Raw genomic sequence first — 22,991 nt, 5'->3', positions numbered from 1 at the left:
CCCAGCACCATTTATTAAATAGGGAATCCTTTCCCCATTTCTTGTTTCTCTCAGGTTTGTCAAAGATCAGATGGCTGTAGATGTGTGGTATTATTTCTGAGGACTCTGTTCTATTCCATTGGTCTATATCTCTATTTTTAAAGTATATTCATAAAGTTAAAAAGAGATATCTTAGAAATTAAATCTATTTAGGCTGGCTATTTTCTCTTTGCTCTTTGAAATCACTCTCTACTCTCTGTAATAACCCAGGAAGCTGGACTTTTCACCATCAGTAGGGCTCCCTTCCTCTCTGGCCAATGTTTGTCACTGGACAGAGGTAGGGATGTAAAAGAAGAGAAAGGACCTGGTTCTTTCTGACAGGCAATGAGTTAGTGGTTTGGGTAACTGTGGTTTTTCTTGGCAGGTTTTGTAATATCTTTTGAAGTCAATAAATTATAAGTTCCTAAAACTTTGATTAAAAGTTAAATATATGAAAATTCAAGTAAATAAAATTTCAAATAACAAAACATCAAAGTTATCAAAAAAGAAATGGAATTACCTGTGGACAAAGGAGTTAGAAGAATATATTTGCAATTATCTCTCTTTTTACCATTACTCCAACTAGTTAAGAAAGCATTTTCAGCAGCTGGAAAAATATGCACAAAAATACACGTATCACTCAATAATAAACCACCAATACACATCTGAGCCTGCACTTAATAAAAGTAGATAATATTTGACTTTTAAGTATTTCATAATTTAAATGTTCATTTATTATTTTGGGGTTTCTTAAACAATTTTATTTTATACATGTTTATTTCAACTCAAATTTTGACAGACTAAACGACTGTATTTTATTAGAGTCCATTTATAGGCAATTTTGCAACACTGATTTCTTGTGGGGAAAAGAAAACCCAGAACTGACAGATAGTAATTATTACGATCTGTGGAACTGAATGACCAGGAGAGCCAACCTTTTACTGCAAACCAAGCACATGGAGATAAGTCCACCAATGCAGCAGCATCTTGATGATGAGCTGAATGCAGACATAACATCTTATGTTGTGCCCAGAAGGTAGGGTAAGGCTCAAAGCTGCAAGGGGCAAAATGTTCTCATAAAGGCAAGATTCAGGTGCTGCTTGCTGCAGCACTCCACAGACACACCCTGTCTGTCCCAATGGCTTGTGACTGCCACGCGGCAACAATGAACACAATATACTCTCACTCTCACTCTCAGAGCAAGTATCTTCCCCTTATGAGAGAATGAATTCAGGCAATTCTTTACAAAAATGACAGCATTTGTTCCAAGGCACCAACAGTATAAAGCTTTTCAGAAAGTACACAGAAATAAACAGACTAAACATGGGAATTAGTTCTTAATGGTGGAATCTGTACTACTGTAACTACTGTAAAAATAACTTCAGATAGATTACAATCAAAATGCATATTGAATAGATTGTGCTGTGTGAGGGAATGTCTGACCAAAGAGTATTCTCATAGGCACTTTGGGTACTGGCTGGTAAGCGCTTACAAGGGTTCTTCTCAGGGCCAGAGAAGCTGAGCATCTTATGTATTTGTAAAATCCTTCTCCAGACTTCTTGCCAAGCTTCTTCTCTGCCATCAGCTTTTTCAAGGATGGTCTGGGCTGAAATATGGGGTTCTTCATATCTATTTCATGCCATCCATCCATGATGAACTTTACAGAATCCAGTCCAATGTAATCTAGAAGCTCAAATGAGCCCCTGGGGTACCTGGCTCCTAACTTCATAGCAGTGTCAGTGTTTTCCTTGGATATGTCAAGTCATTCATGCAGCTTGACTGCTTTCATGAGGTGTTGAATCCTGAGACGGCTGACGATAAACCCAGGAGTGTCCTTGCAAGAAACAGGATGCTTTCCCAAGGTTTTGCTCAAGTTTACCAAAGATTCAAATGTCTTTTGGGTGGTCACTGGTGTTTTAAAGACCTCTGCAAGTTTCATCAGGGGCACTGGGTTGAGTAAATGGAGGTCAGCAAATTGGTCTTGTTTGGTGGTAGCATTGGCTATGCTTGTAATTTGCAAAGAGGAAGTGTTGCTGGCAAAGTTGTATGTTCAGCAACAAACTTGTCCAACCTCTAGGAGAGCTTGATTTTCACCTTTAGATTTTCTACAACGGCCTCTACCACCAGGTCTGTACTGTGGACTATGGATGTTGCATCTGTGCTGGTTGATATGCTGCTTAGGGTTCTCTCCACAAATTCATCACCAGCCTTAGGGTTTTCTACAAACAACTTCTTTGTCGCTTTCCTAAGGCTTTTCTCAATTCCCTCTTTATATTTTGCCAAGATGTCCTCTGTCTGGTCAAGGAACACTACTGTGTGGCTGGTCACTGCAGCAAACTATGTGATGCTGATGACCATCATGTGCTTGATGATGATTTTTCTCGCCCAAGGATGTGGACAAGGAAAACCCTGAGTGCATTAACTGGCTGGTGATGACAGCCATGGTGCAGTGGTGGCGACGACAGCAACAAGACCCAGGCAGGGAAGGCACGTGTGGTGTGGGGACCAGCAGATGGGCAGCCTCTGAGGCCATTTTTTACGTTTGAATAAAACGATATTACTAATTTTATCTGCAAACAACTTTTGTTAAAATGACAATGTATGCTCAACATTAATATTTTTCTAATTTTTTAAATGGATGATTGTTGATAATTGATAAAACAGTCATTGAACTTCCAGTTTTGCTGATTTTTAACTTCTACAAAAATTTTAATTAAATAGTATCAGTCTGGTATTTTGGTATTAGACTTTAAAAAACAAAATATCAGTACCATAATTGTGCTGTGGTATCATAACTATTACATTTATGGAACATGGTAACTACTTATCTTCTAAATCTTTCAAGATTTACATCTCAAGTCATATTACCAGAATGTTATTGATATAAAGTAGTAGGGAAGAGGGGGAAAACACCAGCAATAAAGCAGATAAAAATTTAAGCAACAGAGATATAGCTTGAGAAAGCGTATTATGTTTTCTGTAAATCAAACTATAGGGTGAAGCTGGATAAAGCTTTCTTATCTGGGGGCTATACAAAAGAAATAATAAATTTTAGGAAGCACGTGTTTAAAAATTAAAAATTATTCTAATCCTACTTTCTCACAAAGAAATACATTACAAAAATACCATGTAATATTTCCCTTTATTCAAACATAAACATGATACAATAAATAAATTAGCAGTCATGGACCAAACATATACAATATATAATACAGTGTAAACAACAGTATGACAGAAAGAAAAAACATTTAGATAACTTGTTTGCTAGAAACATTTCAGAATCTGTTCCCCAGTTTCAACAAATTGTTGATGAACTATTTTTTACTGCAGAAAATATTCTAGGAGACTCTCACTTATCCCTTCCAACACCAAGTTTAGCCTCTATCCAAAAGTTCAATGCAATGTTTACACTTATTTGGAGTCCTCAAGTCTGAAGTCAGAGTAACTCACAAGTCCTATATACATGATTCAAATTTCTTGTGTTGTAGAAACAGAGGTATCTGTGAATACCAGATACTAGATTTAACCCAAAGACAATCTGATATAGAGGCGTACAACTAGAAGAAGCTCTTACATTCTATCCTTGCCAGGACAAATCAAACTCTTAGCTTCTACTCCTATAAAATAATTAATTCTGTTAAAAACACATTGACTTCAGATCCCTTTTGCAGGTTGTGACTTGGCTCACAGTCCATCACAGCAAATCTTATTTTTACCTTATACTTGCTTATATTAAATGAAAAGTATTTACTTTTACTTTTGTTTGCTCATATGCTATAAAACAAAATTTTATATGTTTTTTTAAAATAATAATAGTCATAATGGTGGCTTATTCTAAAAAGGTGTAGCCAGAAAAAAAGGAAATAAAAAACACTTGGAATCACACCATGCAGACATTTAAATTCATTTACTTTGTTTTCTTAAAAATAATGGATTCTTTTGGTAAGGATGGGGAGAAATTGGAATCCTTGTACATTGCTTGTGGTAATGAACGATAGTGTGGCTGCTTTTGAAAAACCTGATATGTCTTCAGAAAGCTAAAACACAGAATTACCACTTGTTCTAACAATTCTACCCAAAGAAATAAAAATAGGAATGCAAACAAAAACCTCTACACAAATGTGCCGAATGTTCATAGTAGCACTATTCACAAAAGTCAAATGGAGGAAACAACCCAAATGACCACTGATGGATGAACGGATAAACAAAATGTGACATATTATTAAAATGAAATACTATTCAACCATAAAAAGGAATGAAGTACCGGCACATGCTACAATACGGATAAACCTTGAAAACTTTATGCTAAGTGAAAGAAGGCAGACATAAAAGGTCACATATTATATGATTCCCTACATACAAAATCTCCAGAATATCTATATCCAGAGAGATAGAAAGCAGACGAGTGGTTGGTTGGGGTTGCATATTCCTTTTAAATGATGAAAAATGTTCTGGAACTAGATAGAGGTGATGGCTACGTAACACTGTAAAGTTACTAAATGCTACTGAATTGTACAGTTTACATGGTTAATTTTTATGTTATTAATTTTACCTAATAAAAAATAATTAGGATCATAAAATTAAGAAAAACCTTCCTTTAGATACTACCAGTGCCTAATCAACAGATTTCGAAGTATCAGTTCTGTTTCTCTCTGTAATCCAAGTTGCCTTTGAAATAGTCATTGTTCACAGTGCTTGCCTGCTCTAGTTTTCATGAAAGGAAATTAACCAAAGACCAGGGTTTCTCAACCAGGTACTGACATTCAGGATGGCACCCTGCTTTACTTTATGGGTTTATCGAATGCATTATAAGATGTTTGGAATCATATGATGGTGTTCACTAAATACCAGGAGTGTTTCCTAGACATTTTGACAAGCAAAATTGCCTGGCATTATTTCCACATGTTCCTAGTTGAGAGCCACTGCTCTAGAACAAAATGTCATATCCTGTGTATTGTGTTACATTATAAGAAGTTCCCTAATATACGCAACTCAATGCTTTACAACTGAGTCATTTCAAAAGCTCACACGTTTTTATGTATGGAAAGTAAACTTCTTGCTTTTGACACAGGATGCTATAAAAATTTACTGATTTTATTGTTGTTCTAAACATAAAAATTAATTTCAACCAGAAGAATGAACTTTATCATGAGGTAACTTGTGCCTGATATTTGATTACTAGATATTACTCAAATGAATATTCAACTTCTATTAATAACATTATTTCATTCATTGATATAATATTTTCTTTGCTTTTTAAAAAATATTATCAGGTTCCAAACATATAGGAAAGTTATAAAGAATAATATAACACCCATGTACCTGCTAGCCAGTTTGAACAAACCTGAACTTTTTCCTTAAGGAAGAAAATTTTACAGACAAAGTCCCCATGGGATCTTTTCCTATCTCATTCCACTATTCCTTTCTCAGTGGTGACCACTATCCAGAAGTTATTATTCCCATGAATGTATATACATTTACCACAAATGTTGACTATCTCCATAAACAATATAATAGTTTTGTTTACTTCACAGGCATTAAGTTCTGCTGCATGTATCATTCTTTTTTTAAAAAAATAAATTTACTTAATAGGCATTAGAAGTTTATCTATTTTGGTACCTTCTAGTTTATCCATTTTAACTGTTACATAGAAGTGTGGATTAAATTGTGTGTCCAGACCCCTCCCCAAATTTGTATGTTGAAGCCCTAACCCCCGAGGGCTGTATCTGATGGAATGGATACAGCACTCAGAAGGAATCAACCATGCTGGTACCTTGATCTTGGACCTCAAGCTACCAGAACTGGTAAAAAATAAATTTTTATTACTTAAGCCATCAAGTCTGTGGTACTTTGTTATGGCTGCCCTAGCAAACTAATATACACAGTATTCCACTGTTTGAACATACTGCTTTATTTATTCTTTAATAATGGGCTCTTATGGTATTTCCAGCTCTGTACTGTAACATACAACACTGTAACAAATATTTGGTATGGAGATCTTGTTATTCTTATTGCAGGACTTTTTCTTGGACACATACACAAATATACACACACACACTAGAGTATGTTTATCTTTAACTTTCTGATTATTGCCAAATTGCGTTTCAAGGTAATTTTGGCCGATCTCTATTCCATCAGCTGTATATAAGACTGATTTCTCTGTATCCTCTCCAAAATTGGTAATGACAGACTTCTGCCAATCAGATGGGTACGAAATATTTTGTTTTAAAACGCATTTCTTTATCAGTGATGTTGAACACCTTAATGTATTTACTGACCACTAAGTTTTCTTCTGTGAACTGCCTACTCATAGCCTTTACCCCTTTTTCTATGTGGTTGTTTTTATTATTTTATTTACTAACAGGAGCTCTTTTTATACTTTAGATACTAATCTTTTGTCAATTACTTGAGTTACAAATAACTTCTCGCCATCAGCAGCATGTTGCTTTTTTTTAAGTGTTCATTGTCCAAGGAAAGTTTTTATGTTAATTTAGTCAAATATTTTTCTTTATGAAAAGTGCTTTTGATGTGTTTTAAAAAATCTTCCTTATAGTGAGCTCACAATGTTATTCTATTTTCTTCTAAACTTCTGCTTTTCACATTTGGGGGCTCAGTTTTTCTGGATTCTATGTGTGATGTGATCTTTTTTTTTCAGATAGATAATGAAATGTCCCAGTGGGCCATCCCTTCCCTTGCACACAAGGCCTATGTCTTGTTAACCTGCTTCCTAAGTCTAGCACTTTGCCTGGTACATATTAGGCAATTATAAACATGTGATCAATAAAAGGAAGGATGGAAGAAAGAGAAGGGAGAGAAAGGGAAGCAAGGCAGGGATAGGAATGTGGAAAAAAGTATTTGGATCATGGTCATTGATATAAACTATATGTTAGAACCATACAAGTCAAAAGGGTATTAAAACAGATTCAAGGGGTAGATTGCAGGAAGATGGGCTTTCTAGGATTCTGGAATGCTAGAGGTAAATATATCACTTAAGTGCATCTGGGCACTGACTCTGCTTTCTCTCCCCCAGGATGAGAATATGGCCTTCCTAGTGCTGAATTAGTTCAAAATCCAGAAAATTGTGGTGTTATAAATATCACTTATTAAGTCTTTGCAGAATGTTCAAGAAAGCTTAGGTACAAAAGGGCAATGATATATTCAGAACTTGATACAGCAATGCTAGCTGAACCTTTCCCGTAGGGACAGTGCCTACATGTACCACAGGAAACCTAAAGAGACGGGAAAACATTTTTAGATATACTGTATTTGCTACTATTCAGAATAGTCATTTGGTTTCTATATTCTTAACTAAATAATTAGGAGAATACAACAGGTGAGTAATAGTCTCTTCCCAACAATCCCTAACCTGAAGTTCAAAGGCAGAGTGCCGTAGTGGAGGGAGTATAAAAAAGAAACAGAAGAATGAGACCTGGAATGACTTTTGCCTCAGACGCCCTCAAAAGAAAAACATCTCTCCCTAGAGCAACATTATATCTAGTTCATTATAGTCAAGGAAGTATGTTCCATTAGAGAAAAAGGGGCTTAGCCTCCCAGTGTAAGTACACACCACCACCTACAAAGTATTCTTGCTGAAATAGTGAAACATATCTCTACTTAACTACCAATTTATAGTAATAAGGGGGAAGAGGAATATCCTACATAGCACCATGAAGATAAAATCAGCAAATCCAGACTGTGGGAAACTCCATAGGACAAAGGATCCAATTTCTTCAACAAATAAAAACTTCAAGAATTTTTTAAAGGGATCTAGAGTTTAAGAGATATCCACTAGTAGCTATAAGGACACTGATTCAAACAAACTGTAAATGTGATATGATGTCTGGGATTCTCTTCAAAATAACCAATGAAGAGTTGCAGACAAATAAGATTATGAAACTAATTATTAAAGTTGAATAACAAAGACCTGAGAGTTCAATGTCTTTTCTCTCCTTTTGTATACATTCAAAACATATTACAATGGAAAGTTAAAAGAGGGGGCTGGGTGTGGTGGCTTATGCCTATAACCCAGCACTTTGGGAGGTCAAGATGGGAGCATCACTTGAGGCCAGGAGTTCAAGACCACCTGGTCAACACAGGAAGACCCCATCTCTGACAAAGAAAAAAAAAGTTAAAAGAGGGGAAGGACTTAGCAGATCTTTTTAAAAGGAAAGCAAATAAACCAAGTAGGACCTACAGCTAATAGACTAGAGTCTGAGATCTAAAAACCTTCTGATGTTGATTTAAACTGTGAAAAACTTAAAATATACAAGAGAAGGCTGTAAATCAAAGATTCAGTCACTATAACCAGTCTACTGAGTCACTGTTAATCAGTATTTACTTACGCTACCACTGAGTGATACTGAAAGATTATGATTTGAAAGCGTAGAAAATAATGACTCATTTTTGCTTTCTAATGAGTTATTTTCCTTTTTTGCTGTCCTTCCACGTATTGGTATCTTTCCTTATGTGATTGCTGGTTGCTCCAAATACTGAATTTTACCATTGTAGTATTTAAAAAACGCTAATTTGCTCTAACAGGATTGTAAAAATACATATTTTGGGGAGGCAGAGTACTGAACAAATTGTGCTGCTCTCTTTAGTCTCAATCTATGTGCTTTCCCAGTTTTCTTCAATGCAAGCATTTTCAGGTTGATATTAATATTAAAAGCTCAAAGAGTCAACAGGACTCAAATACGTCAAATAATAGGAAAGCATTTGCACATATAAAGTTAAACAGATCTTCAAATAAATTTATCTAGTAAGAAACACCATGGTAAATATAGCAGGAACCAAAAACATGGTCTTGACAGGAAGAATTCCTATTCTGCAACTACAAGCTATGTGCCCTTAACGTAGATGAATTATTTTTCCCCTGAGCCATACTATATCTCCTCCGGAGACTTTTTAAATAAAGATTCAACATTTATATAAAAAGTCATACTGTAATAAGAAGCATGCAATAGGTTCTTAATGAATGCTACATAAAACTCAATCTAGTCTAACCCTTTCATTTATAAATTAGGATAAAAAAATGACTTCTTCAAGGTCACATATTGATTTTAATTTGGCTCCATTATTCAGTTAAAAATGCTATGATTATGTCTGATAATAATGCCTCTATTTTACACTGGGATTTTAATCAAGAAAAACATTTTGTGCCCCAGTCTTACCATTTTGGAACTCCCTTTGTCATAGAAACATTATATATTGTCAGTAAATACGCTGAATTAAAGGTCAATGCCCTCTAGTGCTAAACCTTCAGAGGTAGGTGCAGGTTCCAAATACAGGCAAATTTACCTAGTCTACAGAACAGGAAACAATCTCCATAAAAATAAGGAAATGAGAACATGAGATAGCTGCATGCACAGTGACCCATCTGTAAGGATGACTGTTCTCCCTGGGAGATGAGATTTTAAGCTATTACTTTCTTTTCAAACGTTTAAAAAGCTTTTTCAACTTTTTGTTATTAAGTTTTTATAACACATAAACATTTAAAAAGAAGTCAAAACACGGCATGATAACATCACTGGATTGCGCAGTGGGGAAAACAACTCTTCTTCCCCTACTGCATAGTTTCAGAGGAAGTTACACATCCATGTGGCTTAGTATCTAACGTTACATTAAGAAAGTCATAAAAGTGCTGTAATCCCAGCACTTTGGGAGGCCGAGGTGGGCAGATCATGAGGTCAGAAGATTGAGACCATCCTGGGCAACATGGTGAAACCCCATCTCTACTAAAAATACAAAAATTAGCTGGGCGTGGTGGCGCATGCCTGTAATCCCAGCTACTTGGGAGGCTGAGGAAGGAGAATTGCTTGAATCAGGGAGTCAGAGGTTGCAGTGAGCCGAGATCACAACACTGCACTCCAACCTGGCAAAAGAGCGAGACTCCGTCTCAAAAAATAAAAAAAGAAAACGTTGTGTCAGAGATAAGGCACATCTTTAAATTGAGAAAAATAAGGGGATAAATGTGACTTCACTTTTTTTTTTTTTTTGAGGCGGAGTCTCGCTCTGTCGCCCAGGCTGGAGTGCAGTGGCCAGATCTCAGCTCACTGCAAGCTCCGCCTCCCGGGTTCACGCCATTCTCCTGCCTCAGCCTCCCGAGTAGCTGGGACTACAGGCGCCCGCCACCTCGCCCGGCTAGTTTTTTGTATTTTTTGGTAGAGACGGGGTTTCACCATGTTAGCCAGGATGGTCTGGATCTGCTGACCTCGTGATCCGCCCGTCTCGGCCTCCCAAAGTGCTGGGATTACAGGCTTGAGCCACCGCGCCCGGCCGACTTCACTTTTTTTAATGTACTTCAGGTGTCACCAATAGGTGACATGCTACGTACGTACAAGTCTTTTTTTTTTTTTTTTTTTAACTGAAAAGCATTAAACCAGACCATGGTATTAGGTGCTTAACTGAGATTATAAAAAAGAAAACCAAAAAGGAAATGGTTTAGAGAGCTGAAGTTAAAATGAGAATTCCATTAACATGGCATATACAGGTAACGGTGCTTAATGGGAAGATTAGGGACTACACCAATGTCTCATATAAATCAATATGAGAACATTTCTTAAAATTGTAGCTAAAATGGCCTACAGGTATACTTGTAAGACATGACTTATTACTCTTTTCTAGAGTTAAGAGCTTATTAGGGCAGTAAAGCGTTCAATATCTTTATTGACATGAATATGATCCAAAAAATAAAGTCGCCAAGTTCAATGTCCTGTAGTCCTCCACTTAAACCCAAGAATCACAGAACTTTTCTTATAACTAAAGGCAAAAAAATACGAAAACTAATTTGATAGTTAATATTAAAATTCTCTTCTACAAGGCAGTAAGAGAACCAAAGGAAAGAAAATCTAACCTAAAAGCATTTCAATCTATAAAGGAGAAGGCTATCTAAGGAGATAAAAAAATTATGAATTAATCTCCTCAATGTTCAAATGATTCTCTAGAGAGGAAGATATCAAAACTGATATATTTTTAAAGATAGAAGAGTTATTAGTGGAAATAGGTAAAATAATTTATTAAGGATGTAGTTAGAAATGTCTAGAGTTTTCATTTTTCTCCGTGTGCCTAAAGCATAATTCTATGTAGGAATGTCTGGTAGTAATCTCTTTTCGGGCTACTTCAAAGCGATGTATGGATAAGAAATCATTTGTTTTTTGGCCAGAAGTTTAAAAAACACACCCACACAGAAAAACTACTAAGTAACACAATTTTTCCCTACACCAGAAAGCTTTATAAAAACCTGGATAATCAGGCGTAGTCTCTGAAACTTATCAGTTTATGGGAAAAGTGCCTACAGTCTCACTATCCAATAGAAATATAATCCAAACCATAGAAATCTTAAATTACCTAGTACATTAAGAAGTAAAAAACAGATACTACATTTAGTAAAAATATTTTAATGTCAAAATATTAATATTAATATAATATAAATATTGAGATACTTTAGATCTTTTTCATACTAACTCTTTGAAATCCAATGTGTATTTTATACTTATAACACATCTCAATTTGATTTAGCCACATTTCAAATATTCAACAGCCACATGTAACTAGTGGCTACTGTACTGGCCAGTGTGTGTCTATGGCACAGCATGTCTTATGGGCTATATTTAAAAGTTTGGGCCAGCAGCTATAGCTCACACCTGTAATCCCAACACTTTGGGAGGCTAAGGCAGGAGGATTACTTGAAGCCAGGAGTTTGAGACCAACTTGGACAACAGAGCAAGACCCTGCCTTCTACAAAAAATAAGATAAAATAAAATAAAATAAAATAAATAAAATAAAATAAACAAGCCATGTGTGGTGATGTGTGCTTATAGATCCAGCTATGTGGGATGCTGAGACAGGAGGATGGCTTGAGTTAAGGAATCTGAGGCTGCAGTGAGCTATGACTGTGGCACTGCACTCCAGCCTGGGTGACAGAGCAAGACCTCTCTAAAAAAGAAAAAGAAAGTTTAATGACTGTCTCAGAGTTGAGCATACAGAGACAAAAGAGGTCACCTATTATTCTTGCAGGGCTTACATCTAAAATGTATATAAAACTGCCAATCTCTTGGGTAGACTGCCCTCAATCATGATACATGCAGATTAATTCCTTTCTAGATTTTACTAGGACAGCAAAGTGATCAGTATCTCAATATCTGCCCCTCCCACCAAAAAAAAGTGACTAATCTAAGATCTTACTGTTCTTCACTTAAAACCAAGAACCACAGGCACAGACAATAAGGCATTTATGTATTATAGTCAGTAAGGGATTATAATATAACACAGGCAGGAGTCAGTTGTCAAGTATAAAAGGTATCTGAAAATGTCAGAAGCCAACCATATGACAACCTGGAACAAATAGAAAACTGCAAAGTTAGTACAGATTAGTGACATATCGCCAGTATTCTAGAAGCACACTTTGTGAAGACTGTTCCTCCTAATATACATAGGTAACCCACAGAGAAAGTGGCTAAAGTTCAGGTAAATTTCGGAATTGCTGGGTTAAATAAAATAAGCCAGGATTTCAATATTGTTTAAAACTGGATTTTAATTTAAGGATTAAGTTCCCCTATCCTGATAATACAAGACTGATCATGAAACTCTCAGAGACGTGTAAACCAGAGAAACTCCATCTTAAATAGAAGCTGGGTAAAATGAGGCTGAAACCTACTGGGCTGCATTCCCAGACGTTAAGGCATTCTAAGTCACAGGATGAGATGGGAAGTCAGCACAGGATACAGGTCATGAAGACCTTGCTGATAAAACAGTTTGCAGAAAAGAAGCCGGCCAAAACCCACCAAAACCAAAATGGCCACGAGAGTGACCTCTGGTCGTCCTCACTGCCACACTCCCACCCACACCATGACAGTTTACAAATGCCATAGCAACATCAGGAAGTTACCCTACATGGTCTAAAAAGGGGAGCATGAATAATCCACTCCTTATTTAGCCTATCATCAAGAAATAACCACAAATATGGGCAACCAGCAGCCCTCAGGGTTTCTCTGTCTATAGAGGAGCTGTTATTTCATTCCTTTACTTTCTTAATAAAGTTGCTTTCACTTTACTCTATGGTCCTGCCCTGAATTACTTCTTGCATTAAATCCAAGAACCCTCTCTTGGATTCTGATTGGGACCACTTTCCTGTAACAAAACCTTTTTTTTTTTTTTTGAGATGGAGTCTCACTCTGTTGCCCCAGGCTGGAGTGCAGTGGCCCAATCTTGGCTCATTGTAACTTCCACCTCCCGGGTTCAAGTGATTCTCCTGCCTCGGCCTCCGAGTAGCTGGGATTACAGGTGTGTACCACTACACTTGGCTAATTTTGTATTTTTAGTAGAGACGGGGTTTCACCATGTTGGCCAGGCTGGTCTCAAACTCCTGGCCTCAAGTGATCTGCCCACCTTGGCCTCCCAAAGTGTTGAGATTACGAGCATGAGCCACCAAGCCTGGCCTGATCATGAACCTGAATATGCTCACATATGTTGTATCCATTTGAGAGTGGGTTGGAGAGCTATCCTATACACCATTTCCCAAACTAATGAAAAAAACACTTTATTTTCATGGATCATCTTGAGAAACTACTAGACCACGTTGGGGAATGCTGATGTAAAAGCACAGGTAAGGCTATTCCTACAAACCCAGGGAAAATCAGTGCCAGAATATTTGTAAGCAATATGAGAGTATTGTAGGCTAAAGCTTTGAGGGTCTAGATCCTAACAATATTCTAATGTAAACTATAATAACTAAATGATCAGGAACACCTTTTCGATTTGATCAAAACCAAAAGGCAATGATCTATGGAGCTATACTATCTACCCACACCTACATTCAAGTAATAATGGCAATGGAATATAATATGAATATAATTAAAATCTTACCCCAAATAATCTTATTTTAGTCTTATGCTCTTCAGACCACAAAATGAACTTAATGAAATCAAATTGGAGTGAGGGTTAAACACTCACCTTACTTTAAACCTGCTACAGTTCAAACTAGGCATGCTTAAAAATCTGTGAACCTCAAAGCACAAAGTTTAAAGAAGTAACTGACCAACGAGAATAAGCAGTAAACATAGAAACATCTAAAACGATCATATTGTCTAGAATCAAAAGGCACCTGAATACTTATAAAGGCGTCTACTAAGACAATAAAGGCAAAAGATGAGTATTTTCCCCTAAGAAGGAAGAGTTTTCTATGACTTGTGGAGACTGTTTCAAAAATTTAAGACAAAGCACACACTCCAACAAATACTGTCTAATTTCTCCAACTCCCTAGTCTGAATTAAATGTTCTTTCTACATCACCAAAGGAGAGAGAACAAAAAATGAAGTTGTGAGTAACACTTCAGTCTTCAGAGCAGATAGCTGTAATTGCCAGTAGCAGAAAACTCAAGTTTTGCCAATTCCATTGGGTAGGAAAAGGCTGTCCTAATTTGCCTTTCCCTGAGAACTAACAAGTCTGAACAAGTTTCTGTAGGTTTTTGAACATATTTCCTTTCTATGAAATGCCTGATTATGCTTTTTGCCCAAATTTTGTTTCTCTCTTAGAAATCTGTAAAATGTCTTTATCTCAAATACTGATCTTCTTTCAGTTATATTGCAACTATCTTCTCTCACTTCTCCTCCCAGAGTGATTTTACCCTTTCAACTCTCATTATGTTGACACAAGTTTGACTAACAAAACTTTAAAATTCAATGTAAATGCCCAGATGTTTCGTTCACTAGAGATTTCTACTAAACATTTAAGAACTAACACCAATTCTACACATTCCTTTACAGAAAACAGAAGATGAGAGAAAACTTCCCAATTCATTTTATGAAGCTTGTCATTACCCTGCTATCAGCAGAGGGACAGAAGCATACATTAGTGTAGCATTACTAAGAACCTGGAAATAAACTCACTCAAATATGCTCAAGTGAGTTTTGACAAAAATGAAAGTTATTAAACGGAGGAAAGACAGCTTTTCTAACAAATGATGCTAAAGCAATCAGACACTCATAGGTTAAAAAAAAGAGATACCACCCCACATCCATTAGGATAGCTACTATTAAAAAGAAAAAACATACAAAAACCCAGAAAATTAACAAGTGTTAGTGAAGATGTGAAGAAAGTGGAATCCTTGTGTACTACTGGTGGGGATGGAAAATGGTGCGGCTATTATGGAAAACAGTATGGTGGTTCATCAAAATGTTAAAATTACCATATGATCCAGCAGTTCCACTTCTGAGTATATATCAAAAAGAATAAATGTACAGACTAGAACAGACATTTATACACTAATGTTCAGAGCAGCACTATTCACAATAACTAAAAGGTAGAAGCAATCCATGTGTCTACTGATGGATAAATGGACAAAAAAATATGATACATACAATAGAATATTATTCAACAGACATAAAAAAGAAAAACATTGTGATGCATGCTACAATATAAATGAACCTTGAAGACATTATGCTAAGTAAAATAAGCCAGTCACAGAAAAACTCTACTCAATAACAAATGCTGGCAAGGATGGGGAGAAAAGAGAACCCACACACACTGTTAGTGGCACACAGTGGCTGGTGCACAATCACGATGGAGAATAGTTTGCAGGCTCCTCAAAAAACTAAAAATAGAGATTCTATATGATCCAGCAATCCCACTGCTAGGTATGCAGCCCAAAGAAAGGAAATCAGTATGTCAAAGAGATATCTGCACTCCCATGTTTACTGCAGCACTATTAACAATGGTCAAGATATAGAAGCAACCTTAAGTGTCCATCAACAGATGAATGGATAATGTGGTACATATATACAATGGAGTACTATTCAGTCATAAAAAAGAATGAGATCCTGTCACTGCAAAAACATAGATGGAACTAGAGGTTATTATTTTAAGTGAAACAAGCCATGTACAGAAAAAAACATAGTACACAATCTCACTTACTTGTGGAAGGTAAAAATTAAAACAACTGAATTAATGGGGAGAAAGTGAGAGAGAGAGAAGGATGGCTACCGGAGGCTTGAAGGGTGGGAGTGGGGGTGTGTGGGGAAGTGGGGATGGTTAATAGTTACAAAAAAAAAATGAATAAGACCTAGCATTTGCTAGCACAACAGGGTGATTACAGTAAAAAATAATTGTACATTTAAAAATAACTAAAGGATGACTGGGCTGTTTATAACATAAAGGATAAATGCATGAGGTGATGGATACCCCATTTACTCTGATGTGATTATTACACTTTGCATTCCTGTATCAAAGTATCTCGTGTTACCCATAAATATATACATGTACCATTAACTATATCAAATTAAAAATTAAAAAAGACCCCAAACTAGACAAATACTGTAAGATTTCACTTTCATGAGGTACCTAGAGTAGTGAAATTCTAAGACAGAAAGTAGAACTGTAGGTATCAGAGACCAGAAGGAGAAGAAAATGAGGTGGTATTGTTTAATGGGTGCAGAATTTCAATTCTGAAAGATGAAGAGTTCTATGCATGGCTAGTGTTGATGGCTACAATCAATGTGACTGTACTTAATGCCACTGAACTATTTCTTAAAAATGACTAAAGTGGTAAATTTTATCTTAGGTGCATTTTACTCTAATTAAAACAAATTTTTAAAAAATCAACATCAAGCTAAGCCTCATGCCTTACAGAAAAATTAACTCAAAATGGATCACAGACTTAACTGTAAAACATAGAAATACAAAACATTTGAGAAAAAAAGCAATAAACTCTTTCAGATCTAGGGTGAAGCAAAGTTCTTAGACTTGGCACCAAACATACTATCCATAGAAAGAAAAACTGAGAAACTGGACTTGTGCTCTACCAAAGACTGTGAAGCAGATTAATTTTTTAAAAAAGAGCTACGACTTCTGGTTTCTGGTCTAGCATGTAGGAAGCTATAAGTCAACACTAAGTTCTACAAGAAAAAAAGCTGAAAAATACTGAAAAATCAACAACTCTTCTTAGGATTTGTCACAGTGGTAAGGTCAGGGGTCATATCACAGTCCCCCAAATTGGAGAGACCAATAGGAAAATGCAGAAAATTGTAGCTTGCCTGAACAGAAACCCACAAGCACAAACCTCCATGAGAATCTGTACCAAAGCAGGGAAACAAACTATAACTGATGAATTACAAGCGGCTCAGAGTGAACAAGTCTGAGATAAACTCCAGGGGAATCCAATCTTCAAGCATCTCCACACTTTTACAAGAGCTTGACCAGGTTTTCCCAGTGAATATGTAAGAAAAACCTCCTCTGAATATTGGAGATAACTTTCACGCCTTAGGCAAGGGAAGGAGAAAAGGAACCATTGTGAAATATGCCAAAGCATTCTGTTCCTAATAACGCTACCCTCAGGAGAAACTGAATCAACCAGAGCCTATCCTGCTGGAGCTTTATCAGAGCATAACTGACCTGGGCAAAAGGCAAAACCCAACTCCAGACTAGTTTAGCCATCCTGTTCCAGTAAGGGGGCACTGGAGAGACTGAGAAGCACTTGTGAAGTTTACAAGGCAGAGGTACAGGCTTTCCGAAAGGATGAAACCTCCAGATAACATTATAGAATGCTTCCCCCTCCCATACCTTACTACCACATTACTAAAGGCCTATTTACAGCAGATCCTTTTATTCAGCAACTCCTACCTGGTTATAAAGAAAAAGTTGTAAGGCAGTAAAAGGCAAAATCCAGTTTCAAGAGCACAACAAACAGCAAAAACATAGTCCAATGTGGCAGGGATGTTGGAATTATCAAACCAGGAATTTAAAATGTTTATGATTAAGATGCTAATGGTTCTACTGGATAAAGTACATAGACTGTAAGAACAGATGGACAATATAAATAGACAGAAATTATAAGAACTAGAAAGAAATGTTAGAGATTAGAAACACTACCAGAAATGAGGTATAATTTTGATGCAATTAATGGTAGGCTGGACACAGCTGAGGTTAGAATCTGAGCTTGAGGTTTAACTCAGTAGAAACCACCAAATTTGAAAAGCAAGGAGAAAAAAGACTGAAAAAATGAAAGAAAACAAAACCCAGAACAGAGTATCCAAGAACTATGGGACGACTACAAAAGGCATAACATAAGTGTAATGGAAATTCCAGAAGGATAGGAAAAAGAGTAACACAAGACATTTCTGAAACAATAATGACAAAAGAATTTCCCCAAACTAATGTCAGACACCAAACCACAGATGTAGGAAGCTCAGAGAACATCAACCAACATAAATGTCAAAAACAAAACAAAACAAACAAAAAAACTATATACTTAGGCATATAATTCTCAAAACTACAGAAAATCAAAGATAATGAAAAAATCTTCAAAGAGGCTACAGGAAAAACATACTATACCTACACAGGAGCAAAGATAAGAATTATATCTGATTCTCATAAACCATGCAAGGAGAGTGGAGTGAAACACTCAAAGTGTCAAGAGAAAAAAAAAAAAACAACAAAAAACCCAACCTAGAACATTAACACCTACAAAATTTTATTTTAAAAGTGAAGAAGAAATACTTTCTCACAAAAACAAAAATCGAGGGAATTTGTTGTCAGTAGACTTGCTTGCAAGAACTGTAAAAAGAATTATTTAGAGAGAAGGAAAATAATAAAGGTCAGAACTCGAATCTGTGTAAATAAAGAAAAAGCATCAGAGAAGGAAAAAGTGCAGGTAAAATCAAGTTTTAAATGTTTCTTATTTTTAATTGATTCAACAGATAATTTCTTCAAAAGAATCACAGGAACAATGTACTGAATTATGTATGCTTTTATACAGACACATATGCTTCTATATAAACAAAATGAATGACGGTAGTAATATAAGAAACCAGAGGCAGGAATTAGGATTATTTTGCTATTATAAGGTATTCACAATATCTGTGAAGCAGTATAGTGTTATCTGAAAGTGGACCTGGATTAGTTGTAAATGTGTACTGAAAACTCTAGGGCAAACACTAAAAAATGCAGAAGAAAGAAATATAACCAGTGTATCAATAAAAGAGATAAAATAGAATCAAATAAAATGTTCAATCAAAACCACATAAGGCAAAACAAAAAAGAGAGGAAGACAAAAATAAGAACAAAGAACAAGGATGATAAATAGAAAATAACAAATATGATAAATACTAATCCAAATACATCAATAATTACTTTGAATGTTAATGATCTAAATGCATCAATTGAAAGACACTGACTGTCAGAGTGTTCAAGAAATAAGACCCAATTATATGTTGTCGACAAAAACCAACTTTATTAAATATAAGTATACATACAGATTAAAAGTATATGGATGGAAAAAGATATGTCATGCTAACACTAGTCAAAAGAAAGTAGGAGTTAACATTTTAATTTCAGACAAGGCAGGCTTCAAAGCAAGAGGGGCATTACATAGTGATAAATAGGTGAAGGCTCCAAGAATACATAATAATCCTGAATATATATGAGCTTAACAATATAACTTCTAAGTATGTAAGGCAAAAACTGACAGAACTGCAAAGAGAAACAGAATAGACTACTACACTCGAAGAGTTCTGTAGTTCAACATCCCTCTATCTGAAATGAAATCAGTTCCAATGGGCACGAAATCAGGAAACACATAGTTGAACTCAACACCACCACCAACAGGATATAAAGAACTTTTATAGAGCATTTCATCCAAAAACAGCACATTCTTCTCAAGCTCACATGGAACATTCACCAAGACAGATCATATTCTGGGCCATAAAACACATCTTAACAAATTTTTTTAAAAATAGAAATTACACAGTATCTCCTCTCAGATCACAGAGGAATTAAACTAGAAATCATAAACACAGATAGTTGAAAAATTCCAAAATATGTGGAAATTAAACAATGCACTTCTAAACAACGCATAGGTCAAAGCAGAAACTGAGAGAAATTGTAAAATACTTTAATTCAAATGAAAACACAACATGTCAAAATTTGTGAGAAACAACAAAAGCAGTACTTAGCAAGAAATTTATAGCACTGAATACATATATATTAGAAAAGAAGACCTAAAATCAATAACCTAAATTTCCATTGTAGGAAACTAGGAAAAGAAGGGTTAAAAAAGAAAAAGATTCACAAATTACTAATGCTGAAAATCAAAGATGGGACATCACTACAGATCCCCTGGCATTAAAAAGATAATAAAGGAAGTACATGAACAACTCTATGCCAACAACTGTAATAACATACATTAAATGAACCAGTTCCTGGGTGACACAATCTGCAAAATTAGAGAAGAAATAGAAAATGTGAATATGGCTATAGCTGTTAAAGAAAATGAATCAATAATTAATAATCTTTCCAAACCAAAAGCGAAAAGGTCCAGATGGGTTCACTGGTAAGTTCTACCAAACATTTAAAAAAGAAAGTATATCAATCCTCTACAGTCCTCTTCAGAAGAGTCATAGAAATATAAGCAACTGATCTCTGACACAGGAGCAAAGGCAATACAACAAAGAAAAGACAGTCTTTTCAACAAATAGTGCTAGAACTGAATATCTACATGCAAAAACAAAACAAACAAAAACACTAGAGACATACCATACACTCATCACAAAAATTAACTCAAATCGATTACAGACCTACATGTAAAATGCAAAACTTTATCCTAGAACACAACATAGAAGAAAAACCAGATGACCTTGCATTTGTGACTTTTTAGACATAACACCAAATGCACTATCCATAAAAGAAAGCATTGATGAGCTGGACTTCATTACAATTAAAAATTTCTGTTTTGCAGACAACACTGCCAAGAGAATAAAAAGATGAGGTACAGATAGAGAAAAAAATATTTACAAAAGACAGGTTAGATAAAAGACTTATCCAAAATACAGAAAGATTCTATAATTCAACCCCATTAAAAAATGGGACAAAGACCTGAACAGATACTTTACCAAAGATGTACAGATGGCAAATAAGCACGTGAAAAGATGATCCATATCATGTGTCATCAGGGAAATGCAAACTAAAACACCAATGAGATACTACACAAACCTATTAAAATGGCCAAAATCCAAAACACTGACACCACCAAATCCTGACAAGGATGTGGATCAACCAGAGCTTGCATTCACTGCTGGTGGGGATGCAAAATAGAAGACATTTGGCAGTTTCTTACAAAACTAAATGGATTCTTACCCTATGACCCAGCAAGTGCACTCCATGAAATTTACTCAAAGGAGATAAAAAAAAATACGTTCATATGAAAATTGGTACACATTTTTAGTAAATTTATTCATAATAGTCAAAATTTGGAAGCAACACAAATGTCATTGGTAGGTGAATGGATAAACAGTGGTATATCCATTAATGAAATATTATTCAGTGCCAAAAAGAAATTAGCTATACAAGCCATGAAAAGACATCAAAGAAACTGAAATGCCTATTACACTAAGTGAAAGAAGCAAATCTAAAAAGAGTACATACTGTGTGATTACAACTACTCACATGCAGGGAAAAAGCAAAACTATGGAGACAGTACAAAGATCACTGGTTGCTAAGGGTTAGAGGGGAGGGAAGAAAATATAGTCAGAGCACAGAGGATTTTTAGGGTAGTAAACCTACTCTTTATGATACTTTAATGGTGGATACGTGTCATTATATATCTGACGAAACCCAAAGAAGGTACAACACCCAGAGTGAAGCTTAATCTAAATTATGGACTGTGGGTAATACTGTGTAAATGAAGGTAAACCAGTTTTAACAACTGTACCACTCTAATGCAGTATGTTGATAATGGGGAGGCTATGCATGTGTGAAGGCAGAGAATGTATGGGAAATTTTGGATCTTCTGGTTCTTTTTTGTGTGAATCTGAAACTGCTCTAAGAAATAAAGTTTATTTTTTTAAAAAGTTAATTAAAAAAGATAAGCTTCAGTATAAAAAAAACCATTTCATACGTATATCCAACAAAGGTATATGTTAAAAATAGAACATGTTAAAAATACTCTCAAAACTCAACAGCAAAAAAAGCAATCAAATTAGAATGTATGCAAAATACCTGAAAAAAATATATCACCAAAGAGTATATACAAACAGTACAGATGTTTGTATAAATGGTAAACAACACATGAAAAGATATTTAACATCATTAGCCATTAGGGAAATACAAATACAACCACAACGAGATATCACTATATACTTATAAGAACAGCTATTAGGGAGTGTCAATGCCAAATACTGGCAAGGATATTGAAAAACTGGATCACTCAGACATTATCTGTGGGCATGTAAGATGGTACAGCCATTCTAGAAAAGTTTTGCTATCCTTTAAGAAATTAAACATGCAACTACCATATGACCAAGCAATTGTACTTCTTGGTACAGTACATTTGTACATTTCTCCGTTTATCCCAGAGCAATGCAGCATTTATCCCAGAGAAATGCAGATTATGTTCACATAAAAATGTGTACATAAATGTCTACAGCAGCTTTACTCACAAGGGCCAAAAACTCAAATCAATCCAGATATCCTACAATAAGAGAATGGTAAAATTGTGATATATCCATATCACGAAGTACTATTCTGTAATAAAGAGGATTAAATTATTGATAACTAGAACAATCTGGATGAATACCCAGTGAATTAGGCTGAGTGAAAAAAGCCCATCCCAAAAGATTACTTACAATCCCATCTACATAACATTCTTGAAGTGACAAAAGCTTTAGAAATGGGGGAAGAGGTATACCTGATATAAATGATGAATTGATGGGTGCTGACGAGTTGATGATGCAGCACACCAACATGGCACAAGTATACATATGTAACAAACCTGCACGTTATGCACATGTACCCTAGAACTTTAAGTATAATAAAAAAAAAAAAAAGAAATGGGGGAAGAGATTAGTGATTGCCAACAGTTGAGGGTGAAAGCTAAGAAGTGGATAGGGGTATAGAAGGATACCATGAGGGATATTTGCAGTGACAAAAATGTTCTGTCTTGACCGTATCAATGTGTTGGTTGTGATAGTGTATGATACTACAGATCT

At 35.6% G+C, this 22,991-nt stretch overlaps 1 protein-coding gene and 1 pseudogene across 3 annotated transcripts in view; both read right to left on the bottom strand.

Moving 5' to 3' along the window:
- The window catches only part of RFX7 (regulatory factor X7), a 158,138-nt gene that overhangs the window by 103,251 nt on the left and 31,896 nt on the right, over positions 1-22,991 (bottom strand). The gene's annotated exons all lie outside the window — the stretch shown is intronic.
- Positions 1,415-3,483, bottom strand: LOC111553672 (annotated as a pseudogene).

Source organism: Piliocolobus tephrosceles, chromosome 6, assembly GCF_002776525.5.
Source record: "Piliocolobus tephrosceles isolate RC106 chromosome 6, ASM277652v3, whole genome shotgun sequence".
Lineage (NCBI taxonomy): Eukaryota > Metazoa > Chordata > Mammalia > Primates > Cercopithecidae > Piliocolobus > Piliocolobus tephrosceles.
This window is presented reverse-complemented; position numbering and strand designations above follow the sequence as displayed.